Genomic DNA, 12,744 nt, shown 5'->3' with positions numbered 1-12,744 from the left:
GTGCACTACTGGTAATCTCACAGGAGGTCTGTCATTGCCAGGAAATGTTCTTTCTCACTTTGTTAACATCTCTGAAACAGTGAACATCCTGGGGCTGCAACATTTCCTCGGTTTCAGTGGAAACAAAGGAACCTCCCAAAGCCGTTGCAAATAACTGCACGCTGGAGCCTCTCTTTCTCCTCTCAGCTTTGTTTACACGCTGGGATGGCCGTAATCCAGTTTTCCCAGCGTCATGGGTTTGCTCCCCTTCTTGGCCACCCTTCACATTTGCACACAATTGTTTTTGCGCTCGCCCACCCTCCCTCTCCAAGGCTTGCTAGTGCTGCTGCATGGAGGCTCTCTCTGACCCTTTGGGACAAGTCGTACCACTGAACAGAATTCACGACGCCTGATGGAGAGCATGCGGGGGAGCGCAGCTGTTTGACCAATCGCTCCTTTGAGCGACACAGACAAAAACCATCCCTGCGTCAGGGAGTGCCACCCCCAGCTCTCGCTCCCCAGCCCAGCACCCACACCCCGAGGGGACGGAGTCAGGCCCTCTCAGGAGACACCTGAACCTTGCTCTCCCCTTTTGCCTTTTCTCCAGCATGGGCACCGCTCGTATGCCTCCAGTTTTCAGGACTTCTCTCCCACTCACGGCCCCCTGCAAGACTGCTCAGTACCTGGATTCCTTTGAAAAAATCCATATCCCTGGTGTGGTGGGCTTCCCCAGGGCTGGACAGCACTGCCAAGAATCAGAGAAAGGTGAAGCCTCAGCATGGCTCAGGCACAGAGGATGCAGAAGGATGGTGCAGGTTCCCTCTAAGCCTGTGCCTGATCTATGAGTCAGTGCATGCCTTTGGACCTCAGTTCACAGGAGGGATCTTCCTCTGTTGTGCCTAGGGCCTCTAGGGACTCACAGCAAGCTCTGGGGTGCAGGTACTGAGGGAGGTACATTCGATCAAGAGTCACATTTCCCATCATCTGCTGAGCATGTGTGGTGGGTTGACCCTGGCTGGATGCCAGGTGCCCACCAAAGCCGCTCTATCACTCCCCCTCCTCAACTGGACAGGGGAGAGAAAATAAAACGAAAGGCTCGTGGGTCGAGATAAGGACAGGGAGATCACTCACCAATTACCTTCATGGGCAAAACAGACTCGACTTGGGGAAAAATGTGTTTAATTTATTACTAGTCAAAACAGAGCAGGATAATGAAAAATAAAACCAAATCTTAAAACACTTTCCCCCCACCCCTCCCTTCTTCCCAGGCTTAATTTTACTCCTGATTCTCTCTACCTCCTCCCCTCCGAGCGGCGCAGGGGGACGGGGAATGGGGGTTTGGGTCAGTTCATCACACGTTGTTTCTGCCGCTCCTTCCTCCTCAGGGGGAGGGCTCCTCACACTCTTCCCCTGCTCCAGCGTGGCGTCCCTCCCACGGGAGACAGTCCTTCACGAACTTCTCCAACGTCAGTTCTTCCCACGGGCTACAGCTCTTCACGAACTGCTCCAGCATGGGTCCCATCCACGGGGTGCAGTCCTTCAGGAACAGACTGCTCCAGCGTGGGTCCCCCATGGTGGCACAAGTCCTGCCAGCAAACCTGCTTCAGCGTGGGCTCCTCTCTCCACGGGGCCACGGGGCCGCAGCTCCTGCCAGGAGCCTGCTCCACCACGGGCTTCCCACGGGGTCACAGCGTCCTTCGGGCATCCACCTGCTCCGGCGTGGGGTCCTCCACGGGCTGCAGGTGGAGATCTGCTCCACCGTGGACCTCCATGGGCTGCAGGGGGACAGCCTGCCTCACCATGGTCTTCACCACAGGCTGCAGGGGAATCTCTGCTCCGGCGCCTGGAGCACCTCCTCCCCCTCCTCTTCACTGACCTTGGTGTCTGCGGAGTTGTTCCTCTCACATCTTCTCACTCCGCTCTCTCTGGCTGCAACTGCTACTCCCCTGTAACTTCTTTTCCCTTTCTTAAATATGTTATCACGGAGGCGCTACCACTGTTGCTGATTGGCTTGGCCTTGGCTAGCGGCGGGTCCGTCTTGGAACCCGCTGGCATTAACTTTATCGGCCATAGGGGAAGCTTCTAGCAGCTTCTCACACAAGCCACCCCTGTAGCGCCCCACCCCCCGCTACCAAAACCTTGCCACGCAAACCCAATACAACACGACAGCTCCCGGCCTGTCCTCACGCCAACATGGCTGCCCAGAACTGCCGTGCTGGAAGACGACAGCTCCCAGCATAGCGACGACTGCGGCCCTCAGAGTTGTAGCCTGCTGGATGCCATCCTCCTCCCCTCACCCCGAAGCCACAACAGAGGCCGCAGCGCAGCCCTGCTACACCAGCCCAGGCCTCCTCCGCCCCGGCGCTACCGCACAGCCATGCCCTGGGGGCAGCTCCAGGTCCCGCAGAGGGGCCTGGCGTGCAATGAGGGCCTCAGGAGGGGTCCTGAGTGGACCAGTGCTGGAAGAGATTTTCAGAGTGGGGGAAAGGCTGTCATTGTGACAGGGTGTTCTCCATCACGGTCACGAACCAGACCGAGAAGAAAACCAGGCAGGCAGGAATCTCCATTGCTGGCAGCTTCCAAATCCTGCAAGGGCAAACTCAGTGGCAGAAGTTTCCGTTTCTTTTGCCTCTTTTCTGCATGAGCTCTTCCCGTTTGGTGGGAGGAAGACAAGAGTTGAGGCGACAAAAAATAAAGATTTCGAGTGAATCTTCCACATTTTACGTGGTCAAGGGGGAGAGGCAGGTATCTGCAGTGCGCCAAAGGGAAAGGGATGTCCTGGGGCCACGCCGGGGTTTCTGAACATGGGGCTCTGGGACACAGCGGAGGGCAACAGGGAGGTCCCGAGGGGACATGAGGGCAAAGGGCGGCCTGGAGGCACCCAAGAGCACCCAGGTGCCCAGCGCTGAGCCGGCTCCGTGCCCCCCCAGGGGACGCCCTGCCCCTCCCTGCCCGGGCGGCGCATCACAGTGGGGCCCTTTGTGACCTCCCTTTGTGACACCCCACTGCACTGCATGTGGTCAGTGCGGCTGCGGCCCCCAGCCCACAGTGTCCGGCAGGACGGTGACGGGACAGGGCAGGAGCACGGAGACGGCGAGGAGCCCCCGAGCGCAGCCCACGTCTTTCCCTGACGCCCCCGGCAGCCTCACAGCGCCGAGGCGTTTCGCTGAAGCTTCCCCCTTTCCCGCCCCTACCCTTTCCTCCGTCCCGCAGGATGGCAGAGAGACCCCCCAGCCGCCCCAGGGTGGCCTGGGAGGAGGACGGGGCTCCCACGAGAGCAGCTCTCCACCGGAGCCCTACGAGGTGTCCATGGTCCAGCTGGTGCAGCTTGGTGAGTGAGGGGCCCTGTCGCTCTCGGCAGGGCTGGGGCCAGCGAGCGCACCCGGCTCGACACCACCATCACGTTTCCCCGGCACGCTGGCAGCGGGGGTCCCATGGGGGCGGGCATGATGCTGCCTGAATGACAGGGCTGCTCAGGGCTGGGAGCTGGCCCCAGCATAGCCTCTCCTAAGGAGGGAGGGAGCAGAGGCGAGCCAGCTCCTGCTCCGGGGCACGGGCAGAGAGAGGCAGCTGCTGCTGGCAGGAGGCAGCGGTGCTGTGGGACGGGGACCTTTCCTGCCCATGTCCGCAAGCGAGTTCCTCAGCCCGGTGCACTGGGGGCTTTCCCCACTGCGCCGTGCTTCAGCATCGCAGCCCGTCTGCCGGGCACCCTCCAGCCCTGACACGCACGGGAAGACTGCACCAGGGGAGCGGGCACGGGGCTGGACGGAGGGCAGAGCTCCTTCCTCTGCTTTCTCCTGCCGCCGGGCTCTCTCTACAGCCCTCCCTGCTCTCCTCCTTTATTAGATGCCAGCTGGTTACCTGTGTACGAAGAGAAACAGGAAACCGTGGACTTCATCCGGGCCTTTGTCAGCAGCCCAGAAAAGGTAACCGCGGCCATTTGAAGGCGGCTGTGCCGGCCTCTGCTGACAGGGGCTCTGCTGCCTGCTGCCGGGCTGCTGGAGGTGTGCTGGCTGGGCAGAGCTGCTTCTCCCAGCTCTCCCACACGGCACTGCACCCCCAGGGCTCCCGTCCCCCTGGCCCTGTGTCCCCCCCTCTCACGCTCCCTCTTTGTCTCTCTGTCCCCCGGCTGCCAGGACGAGGGCCACAAGATGAAGTTTCTTGACAGCATCTGCATCCTGTGCAGAACTGCCAGGCACCAGGGCTTGTCACAGGGCCTGGATGTCTTCTGCCACAGCTACGAGCTGGCAGAGAATATCAAGGTGAGGGGACACCCAGCACCGGCACCCTGGGAGGACACCGCTTGGGCGGGGCGAGGCTCTGGTGGCACTGGGTGCTGGCAGCTGCCACGTCCCATCCCGCTTGTGCTCTGCAGGTGCTGCTGGAAGAGGAGCCCAGGGACCAACTGTGCACGGCGCTGCGCCAGCAAGCCATGCTTGCCATCGCCGAATTGAGGTACCTGCCAATCCTTCCTGGGGACCCCTGACCCAGAGGTCCGTCTCCACCTGCACGAGGCCTCGAGGCACCGCTCCCAGCACCAGCCTCCGACGGGCCCCTCTCTCTCTTGGCAGCTCAGTGGAGACGGTGCTGGAGGGCAAAGAGAAAAGCCTCCTAGAAGCCTGCTTCATGAGTGTCTTGTGGCTTCCTCCAGAAGAGGAAAGGACAAACCTCGACTCTTCCCTCTACGTTCAGGTAAGGGCTGGCTGAGCTACAGGAGCCCCCACTCCCTCTGGGCTGCTCCCTGGCCACCCCGTGCTGCGCTATTCCAAGGCAGGGCAGGCTCTCGCCTTTGCTTTCCCACCCTCGTCCCTTCGGCCCCTTCCTCTGCGCCTGGCCACGTCCAGTGCCGCAGGCTGCGCTGCACGCAGCAGATGATTGTCTGCCCCTCGGTCTCTCGCGGGCACCGCGAGAGTCCTCCCTTGGCGCTGGGACTTGCGATCAGTCTCCTGGGGCTGGGAGGGACAGCAGGAAACACTGCCACAACTCTCTGGCCTCCTTGCAGACCCTGGAAGCCATGGATACCATGCTGGAGACGATGGTGCTCAGCTTTCCTGCCTCCAGAGTCAGCGAGGAGCTGCAGACTATCTTGCAGGTCTGGCAGGGGTGAAGAGGGGGCTTCACAGGGGCTGTTCCTCACCCCAGAGGGAAGGGATTGTCCACTCTGGAGTGGACGCTCCCCACGCCAGTGCCATGCGGAGAGAGCACACTGCAGGGAGGGTGCCCACCTCCCTTGGGTAACCAGGGGCTGCCCACCACGCTCTTCTGGAGCACAGTGGCTGCAGAGGGTGGCATCTGCCTCCCTGCCTGCCATCAAGGTTGGCCCGGGCCACTTGTCCCAAGCCTCAGAGGGACCCTAGGGGCAGGAACCCCGCTACAGGCTTGGCTCGAGACCAGAGGCAGCCTTGGTGGACTCTGCGAGTCCAGCCCAGGAGCTGAGCAGTGCTGCTTCTGCTGGAGCGCGTGTCTGCTCCCAGGGCACACCAGCAGCTTCTCTCTTCCCAGATGCTGCTCACTTTCACCAACTCGGAGACAGCAGCTGTGCGGGAGAGGACCGTGGGGAGGATTAGGATGATGAGCCATTTGCTGGCTAACAATCCCACACTGAAGGTAAGGAGACAGGCACCCTCCAGCCACGCCATCTCCTCTTCCCTGCACACCAGAGCAGCCGCCAGCTCTCCCCGCACGGGGCTGCAGCCCAGCTAGCTGCTTTGGGAGCCGTGGCCGGCACGGCCCTGCAAAGCCCTGACTCACCAGGGATCCAGCCCTGCGCACACTCTTGGGTTCAGGCTTTGGCCTGATCCAGCAGCTTGGGTAGAGCAGGCTTTTGTGTGCAATGAGGGCCAGGGAGGGTTCCTGAGGCTCCAAGGGAGGGTGCAGGGAGGCTGAGAGCGGGGTGCTGTGGGGACCAGGGGGCAAACTGAGGCCTCTAGAGCACATCAAAAGGCGCATTGGCGTGCTGAGAGGTGCTGAGGGGCCAACTGGGTCAGGCTGAGGCAACTCCAGGACAACAGAGGGGTTCAGAGGGGACTAGTGGATATGAGGAGGGCTCTCGGCCTCAGGGGACTGGAAGGGAAAATGAACAAGTCTGGAGGGGCTCCGATGGCAAAAAAGAGTCACCCCCATCTTGAATTTCCAGGACAGCTAGTCCTTAGCCACCGCTTTCCCATCCTGCCCCCACTTCTCCCCATTTGCCCTCAACAAGGCAGCCTGGACGCCCACCAGCTGCCTGCCCTCAACCCTTCTGCTCTTCTGCCTCCCTTGCCCAGGCCTGGCACCGCTTTGGAAGAGACATCTACGGCCCTGTCTGCTCTGGAGACATCCAGATCCCAATCTTGGGACAGCTGCTGGGACATCTCATCCTTTTCCAATCTTCCAAGGAAGAGACAAGCTGTCCAGCTTTGGATGCTATTTATTGCCTCAATGTATTCATGCATAAGCAAAAAAGTAAGACAAGTTGTGGTGGGCTTCATCCCTCCGCACACACGTGTCTCCCGATAGCTCTGCTTCTCTTCCTGACCTCCCTGCCCCTCACAGCTGCTTCCCGTAGCATCCCAGCTGTCCTTTTGCTGCAGAAGCTGAGTGCTCTCCTGAAGTCCAGGATCTGTTCTCTGCTGCTCTCCTTCCTCCCTCCTTTCAGGATCCTTGTAGTCCCCACAGCCAAAGCTACCGTTGAGTACCATGTCCCAAAGCTACGTCTTCCCTCTTAGTGAAGAGCACATCCATCTGTGCATCACCCTGGCTGGTCCCTCCAGGGCTTGTAGCAAGAAGCTATTCCTGATGCCCTCCGGAAACCTCCTTGACCGCTTGTGTCCTGCCACATTGCAAGCAGATCTCAGGCCGGTTTGCTAAGCTTGCTGGCAAAGCTGCTGTGTCTTATTGACTCTTCTGTGTTTTCCCCGCTCTTTAGGCAGGTCAGTGCTAAAGGATAAAGCACCACAGCTCCATTGGGAACCTAAGCCCACCTCCTTGCTGTATTTGGCCAGCACCAGAGACATGGTAATGAGCTTCCCCCTTGCTGGGCCTCTTGCCCGTGGCATCAGCAGGGCACTTGGGTGAGCAAAGGCATCCAGAATCGGCGGCGCTGGCGGGGCCTCACTGTCCCTGGTGAGAGGGTTCCTGCTGGCCCCGAGCAGGGACCATGCGAGGGCTGCACTCCAGTGTCCCACCAGCAGCTCCAGCCCTCCTGGCCACCAGCAAGCCCTGCTTCGCTGGAGGGCCAGCACGCTCTGCCCAGGAGCCCAACCTTCTTCCCTCACCCTGAGGGCCCTCTCTTCTCGTCCTGCCCCGTGCACTGACTGCAGCCCCTGCTGCCAGCTTGCCTGCTGGCACTGCCGCCAGCACTGCTGGGCATCTCTCGCCGGGGCTGCTCACACTGCCCAGCTAAGCAGCGCCACCAGGGCACTCAGTGTGACATGTCTTCGCTCCCTTCCTTCCTCACATAGGATTTTGCAAAATACCTCCAACCTTCTGAGAGGACAGACATCGTCCTTGTGGCCATCGAGGCAATGAGAGACTCCAGCATCTATGAGAAGGAGGCGGCAAGTAACACACTGGATGGGATCATGAGAGACCCTGACTTCTGGCTGGCGGATGTAAGTGGCCTGTGGCTGGACTGCCCTGCCCTTGAGCCCTGTCAGGCCTTGTTCTCCCTCCATGCCTCCCTCCCAAACCCAGGTGTTTCGCTGCACTCCAGTGGCGGCATCACCCTCACCTGTGTCCCCTCCAGGTGCCAAAGATCATGAGCTGCATCCACGAAAACCTGGCATGCATCCACATGCAGTCAGCCCGGCAGAGTGTGGAGTCACTCCTGCTCCTGCTGACCGACGAGTACCCCATGCAAGTGGTCAGGAGCCTGTTGAAGTTGTCTCCACCAGGAGACAGGTACTGGCCCAAAAGCCATGCGGGCTTGTTCCCTGAGGGGAGAGGGACCCAGAGACTCTCTGCCTGCCAGATCCAAGGAGCACTGCACGACACCCCCGAGGAGCAGGGCCCTCCATCCCACCATGCTTTCCAGCCCTGCTGGGGCGGCCAGGCCGCGGCAGCCAAAGCTGGCCAAGCCAGCCCACAGCCCTGCCACCACGCTCCTCCCACACCCATGGCGAACGCCACCTTGGCCCTCTCCTGCTGCCCAGGGCATCCCAACCGAGGGGCAGGCTCCGCGTTAGGCGGGGCTGACCCAGGCCACGCTGCTGTGGCCGAGGCAGCCCTGATGACACAGCGCTCTGCTTTGCAGCACCAGCATGGCCATGTGGGAGGTGATGTTCTCCAGGCCCCAGACTTTGGAGAAGGTTTTGAAGGAGCTGTTCGTCACACTCCAGGGCCGGCACAACAGGCTCTTCCCCACTATTCCAGAGGACACCTGCATCCTTCGCTTGGCCGTGAGTTACCAGAAAAAGCCCCGGTGCCCTCGTCCTCACCTGCCGGTGGCAACCAGGAGCTGCACGGTGCGGGGAGCCCCGCCAGCTCTGCCGGTCGCTCACCGCTGGGTTTCTTGCAGCTGCTGGCCAGCGACGATTTGGAAGAGGAGGAATTTGCTCCCATGTACAACTGCTGGAGGTTTCTGAGGCATCCAAGCGCGGCAATGCTCTCACTGGTGCTCACAGGCCTCATCACTCTGTCGCAGAGAGCCCAGATGGTGAGCAGGGCGTAGTCAAGGGCAGCCATGTTGGCAGCCAGGGGCTGGGGCACTGGGTGAGGGGGTGGCTTGGCCTCGCCTGGGAGTCAGGAGGCGGCGTCACTGCTCCAAACGCCCTCCCTGCCAGGCTGGGGCCTGGTGGCTGCCTGGACAGCTTTGCAGGCATGGGCCTTGTCACAAGCCGGAAATTCTCTTTTCCATCCAGGCAAGAAAAATGCAGGTCTTCCTGCCAGACGTGATGGAGGTCCTGCAGGATGGCAACCAAGATCTCAAGATGAAGGCCCTGGTGGTCTTCCGAAATGTCATGGCTCACCTGAAGAGGAAGGAGGCCAGCCCCATCGCTGTGCAGCTGGTGGAGAAGCTCCTGCCCCTCTTTGCCGAGGTGAGGCTGATGTGGGAGCCTGAGCCCCGCAGACGGGCACTGGGCAATGACAGCTGCCCTTCAGCCCAGCCCTGCGAGCGGCCCTCGCAGCAGGGCTTCTCCTCTCCTTTCTCCCCCGGGCTCCTGGGGAGGGCTCCTGGCTTCTGCAGCCCAGCCCACCTTCTCCCTGAGAGCTGCTCTCAGAGCCCCGAGGGCTGCCCCAGCTGCGCTGCGGGGCAGGACCAGATGTCCTCCCCAGACACCGTGGCGAGGGGCTGGGGCTGGGGCTGAGTCACTGGTGCATGGCCCGGAGGCATTGCCGAGGACCAGCCCGGTCTCCTCCTCAGCCCGTCTGGGGGAACCTCTTCCCTAACGCGGCCGGTGCAGCTGCTGGGCAATGCTGGGTGGCCGGGAGAGCACTTGGAGGCACAGGCGCTGCCTGAAGGAAATCTCCTGAGGGGCCTTGCACGAGCCCGGGGCCAGTCAGCCGCGCCTCCACACCTGGCCCACAACTCCACTGTGCCGAATCCGGCCCTGCAGCATCTCTCCTCCCATCAGCCGTGCCAACGCTTCTGCTCACCGTGGGCAGAGCAGCTGTTGCTCAAGGGCTGCTGTGCTTCTCCCTACCAGGGCTTCAGCCAGCTGAGAGAGCTCTCCATCAGCCTCTTCGGAGACCTCACCAAGACTGTGGTGGGCAACAACAGGAGACAGATGAGGGACAAAGTGCGAATGGGCCTGCTCCCGCTCTTCTTTCGCATGAGTGACCAAACGCAGAGCGTGGCCAAGGTACAGATTTCAAAGCTAAGCAGTGATGCAGGGAAGAGACCCCCACGTGCTTGGGCCAGGGCATCTCCCAGCTTCCTAAGGGCGGGATCACCCCAGGAACAAAGCCAAGAGGAGGGGGACCCCAGGCCGTGGTGCCATCTCCCAGCTTCTGCTCTTCTGCAGGCCTCCGGGGAAGCCCTCCTTGCTGCAGCAGAGTTCCTCAAGTGGAAAGAGCTCCGACACCTCGTGCAGACACAGCAGACCTGGAGGATTGCAGAGTGCTTGGTGAGGACAACCCCCAAGCCCCCGGGCCCAGGCTGGACGAGGGCTGCCCCCCGTGTCTGGGCTGTGGGCTCTGCAGCCGCGCCTCGCCTGCCCTGCTCCAGCCCGGAGCCCACAGCCTGCACCTGCATCCTTGTTCCCGGTCCTCAAGAACAGAGCCGCCAAGGGCTCTTCTCCACGCCCCTCTCCCCTCCCTGCACCCAGCGGGACAGAGGGCTCTCAGCAACTGGGGGTGCTGGGAGGAGGCTCTGCTCTGGCCAACTGGGGAGGCTCTGTGACACGCCCATACCCTTGTGCTCTCTCCAGCTGGTGCAGGACAGGAGCAGGGCTGAAGAATACTTGAAGCAGAGCCTGCTGTACCTGGAGGATGCTCAGGCCCTCTTGCGAGAGGCGGCCGTGAGGTTCATCGGTGAGCCACAGCCCCCGGGGTCCCTCTTTTGGCAGCCTGGCCCCAGTCCCCGCCGCTGCACTGGCAGCGAGGAGCAGCCCTGCGCCTGCCAGAGCCCCACCTGCCCCGTGCAGGGCCTTGGCCTCCCTCTCCCACCCTTGCCCACACAGGGGGGCTTGGTGGCCGCCTTCCTCACTCCCATCCCCCTCGGCTACTGCTCTTCCCCGCGGTCAGCCCTGATGAGGGGGAGGAGGCCGGGCAGTCGAGCCGGCAGGGCCGGTTGCTGTGCTGCTGGGAGCGTGCTGGGGAGCGGGAGCTCTGACGACACTCTGTGCCTAGGCCTTGCTGTGCGGCCCCTGAGGGACCAAAGCGAGGAGAAGCTGGCTGAGGTCTGCCACGGTGAGTAGGGAGCATGGTCTAGAGGGGATGCCTGGGGGTCTCTGCAGACACGGCGGTTCATCTTGGCTCTGTTGCTTTCCGTCACAGCCCTTCGGACCCTGGAGAAAGACAGCGAACCCTCCATCTATTCCCTGGCATATCAGACCATCCTCATCCTCGGCTCTCCAAAGGTGCAGCAAACATCACGACGGAGCCTGCGAGCGCTCTGCTGCTGGTGCTGCTAAGCCAGGCAGAGGGGCAACTTTCCGCAGGAAAACGGCTCTCATTCAATAAACCGGGAACAACAAGCCCAAACCACCGGTGTCCTTCACATGCGTAGCGCCCTGAGCGTGCTGAGCAGACCCTGTCATTCCCGGCCTGTCCCGCTGCCTGCAGGACAGCTCCCGCCTCCGCACACCTGGGCCCCAGGCTTGGTTTACAAGTGTCCCCCTCGGTGAGGCCTTCCCCAAGGAACTCACTGCTTTTGGCCAAAATAGATTTATTATTTATTCTAAAAAGCATCATCTTCTGAGGTACAGTATCCCTGTTGGCACTGGTAACGGGCACACCACAAGTGATTAGGCTGAGGTGAGTCCAGAGAAATCCAGGTGTCCAGTGAAGAGGCATCGTCAGTGAGACAGCAGGTGGGACAAGTGGGCAGAGGTGAGGGGTCTGCGCTCACATTCCTGTACAGCTGGGCAAGCTCTGCCGCAAAGGGCCACGGTGATGGGCTGGAGCTGTTGTTGAAAATCTCATTTGCTTGGGCAACCTCACCCTTTCTTGTTCCTTCTCCTGACTCTGCTTTGCCTTTGTCTCTAGTTTGATCTTCACTTGTACAGGAAGAGTCAGTATTGGCTTGTCCCAGTGCTTCTTCATCTCTCTGGGTCCTTCTGTGCAAATGGGTTTCAGAAAAGACTACTCATTGATATGAATTAAGAGGCCAGTTAAAAAAATCTCACAGCAGAAATCTCAGCTGGGGACCTGCGGTTCATCCAAGGAGAGCACTGCAGGGACAGAGCAGAAATGCTCCTGTTTTCCCAAGTGGACATCTCCCGAGCACTCCCCTCCAGGACGTCCCCGAGGCTGAAAGACGGGATCCAGCCCACGGGCTACTGCCTGGCTCCTGCAGTACCGCTTGCTCATCACCCCCGGCCCCGACGCACACGTTGGGGGAAGGCTGGCCCTGGGACAGCGCGGCGCATGGCTGGGTTGTAGCCCTCAGATGGCCTCATTCCCAGAAGGGCAAAGTTCCTAAATTCCTAGGAACTGGGTGTGGTGGGAGGTGAGCAATCTCTAACTGCATCCAGAGAGGTCTACGAGCGTCTCTCTGGCATGCTCCTGGCAATAACCACACAGCAGAGGTGACAGTCGTCCTCAGAGAGCCGCTCCTGCCTTCTTTGACAACACCTTCTCTGCACTAACACTTCCAGGTTTGGCTGCTGGCATGACGTGCAAGAACGGGTTCCGGGGGAAGAGCCTGCAGGCACACACTGATTCTGACTGGTGACACCGGGTGACCACGGGACAGCAATTACCTGGCATGCCGGTGTCTCGCATTGCCTCTCTTTCCTCATCTGAGACTGGCACTGCGTGACTGCTTCCCTTCTGAAAGGCCTCCTTCTGCACAGTCTCACAGTCCACCTCTTTAGAAAGAAAGCAGGACAGTTTAATTAGAAGTAACTGTTCCTCATCAGCAACATGATACCTTCAGGAGGCAATACTCTCCAAATACATTAATAAAGCTTAGAAACAAAGCCTGGGCTTTTGGGGGTGCATCTAGTCCAAACAATGTGTCATTCATAGAGAAAAAATGAAGCACATGACCCTTTTCACTTTACCAACACAGACAGCGAGACCTGACCTGCTGGGAAACCAGGCAATTGCATGGGATCTTCTTGTTCACATTACATGTAGTGCATTTTTGGCAAATTGCAAAATGATGCTAGATTACGGCCT

The 12,744-nt window shown here is 60.5% G+C and overlaps 1 long non-coding RNA gene across 1 annotated transcript; it reads right to left on the bottom strand.

Moving 5' to 3' along the window:
* Nucleotides 1-11,281: 11,281 nt before the first annotated feature.
* LOC127027989 (uncharacterized) lies at nucleotides 11,282-12,480 on the bottom strand. The gene is made up of 2 exons (XR_007767911.1): nucleotides 12,324-12,480; nucleotides 11,282-11,678 (listed from the first exon to the last, which is right to left on the bottom strand). It is a non-coding gene; the product is annotated as an uncharacterized LOC127027989 (long non-coding RNA).
* Nucleotides 12,481-12,744: the final 264 nt, after the last annotated feature.

Source organism: Gymnogyps californianus, unplaced genomic scaffold (assembly GCF_018139145.2).
Source record: "Gymnogyps californianus isolate 813 unplaced genomic scaffold, ASM1813914v2 HiC_scaffold_118, whole genome shotgun sequence".
Taxonomy (NCBI): domain Eukaryota; kingdom Metazoa; phylum Chordata; class Aves; order Accipitriformes; family Cathartidae; genus Gymnogyps; species Gymnogyps californianus.
This window is presented reverse-complemented; position numbering and strand designations above follow the sequence as displayed.